This window comes from Orycteropus afer, unplaced genomic scaffold (genome assembly GCF_000298275.1).
Source record: "Orycteropus afer afer isolate SDZICR_OR568_19922 unplaced genomic scaffold, OryAfe1.0 scaffold00086, whole genome shotgun sequence".
Lineage (NCBI taxonomy): Eukaryota > Metazoa > Chordata > Mammalia > Tubulidentata > Orycteropodidae > Orycteropus > Orycteropus afer.
This window is the reverse complement of record NW_006921673.1, coordinates 10,353,460-10,355,202: the sequence shown is the minus strand read 5'-3', so window position 1 is coordinate 10,355,202 and position 1,743 is coordinate 10,353,460. Positions and strand designations below refer to the sequence as shown.

Sequence of the window (1,743 nt, the reverse complement as noted above, 5' to 3'; positions counted from 1 at the left end):
CACCTAACCATGGGCCACCAAGTCACCATGAGGCCTGAGCTGCCCATCATGAACTGGGTGTTGTCTGACCCACAGAGTCATAAAGTTGGATGTGCACAGCAGCACTCCATCATTAAATGGAAGTGGTATATCAGAGATTGAGCTTGAGTAGGACCTGAAGGTACAAGTAAGTTGTATGAGAAAGTGGCCCAAATGCCTATGGTCTCCACTCCAGTCACATTACCTCCCCCCCCCCCCCCCCCCCCGAGTCTGCACCGATGGCCTCATGGGGAGTTCCTTAAGATCAGTTGACTGAGAAAGAGAAAACTTGTGCATTGTTTAGAGATGGTTCTGTGTGGTATATAGGCATCACTAGAGAGTGGACAGCAGCAGCACTGCAACCCATTTCTGGGACTTCCCTAAAAAATAGTGGTGAAGGGAAACCTTCCCAATGGGCAGAACTTCAAGTCATGCATCTGGCTGTTCATTTTGCATGGAACAAGAAATGGCTAGATGTATGACTGTATATGGTTTGATAGGCTGTGGCTAATAGCTTGGCTGGATGGTCTGGGACTTGGAAGGAGTGTGATTGGAAAATTGGTGACAAGGATGTATGAGGAAGAGGTATGTGGATAGATCTCTCTGAATGGGCGAAAGGAGTAAAGATATTTGTGTCTCATGTGAATGTCCACCAAAAGGTGACCTCAGCAGAGGAGGACTTTAACAAACAGGTGGATAGTATGACATGTTCAGTCATCTTTTTTCCCCAGTTACTCCTGTCATTGCACAATGGGCTCATGAACAAAGTGGCCATGGTGGCAGGCATGGGCTCAGCAACATGGACTTCTGCTTACCAAGGCTGATTTGCCTACTGTTACTGCTGAGTGCCCAATTTTCCAGCTGCAGAGACCAACACTGAATCTGCAATATGGAATCATTCTTCGGCGTGATCAGCTAGCAATCTGGTGGCAGGCTGATTATATTGGATCAGTTCCGTCATGAAAAGGACAGCATTTTGTTCTTACTAGAATAGATACTTATTCTGGATCTGAATTTACCTTCCCTGCATGCAATGCTTCTGCCAAAACTACCATCCATGGACTTACAGAATGCCTTATCCCCTGCCATGGTTTCCCACACAGCATTGCTTCAGATCAAAGGACTCACTTCACAAAGTGTGGCAATGCTCATGGAATTTGCTGGTCTTACCATGTTCCCCATCATTCAGAAGCAGCTGACTTGATAGAACAATGGAATAGCCTACTAAAAACATAATCACAGTGCCAGCTAAGTGACAATACCTTGAATAGTTGGGGCAATGTTCCCCAAAGGCTGTATATGCTCTAAACCAGCATCCAATACATGGTGCTGTTTCTCCAACAGCCAGGATTCATGGGTCCAGGAACCAAGGAGTTGAAATAGGAGTGGTATCACTCACTATTTCCCCTAGTGACCCACTCAAAAAAATTTTTGCTTCCTGTCCCTGCTACCCTTTGCCCTGTGGATCTGGAGATCTTAGTCCTAAAGGGAGGAACACTCCTACCTGGTGACACAATACTTATTGCTTTGAACTGGAAATTAAGAATGCCACCCAGCCATTTTGGTTTCCTCATGCCTCTGGATCAACAGACAAAGAAGACTGTTACTGTACTATCTGGTGTGATAGATCCTGATTACCAAGGGGAAATTGGATAGAAATTACATAAGAGAGGTAAAGAATAATATGTCTGGAATACAGGAGGTTCTTTAGACATCTCTTAGTAC

At 45.2% G+C, this 1,743-nt stretch overlaps 1 pseudogene; it reads left to right on the top strand.

The window, feature by feature from the left end:
- The window catches only part of LOC122150095, an 11,833-nt pseudogene that overhangs the window by 2,549 nt on the left and 7,541 nt on the right, over nt 1-1,743 (top strand).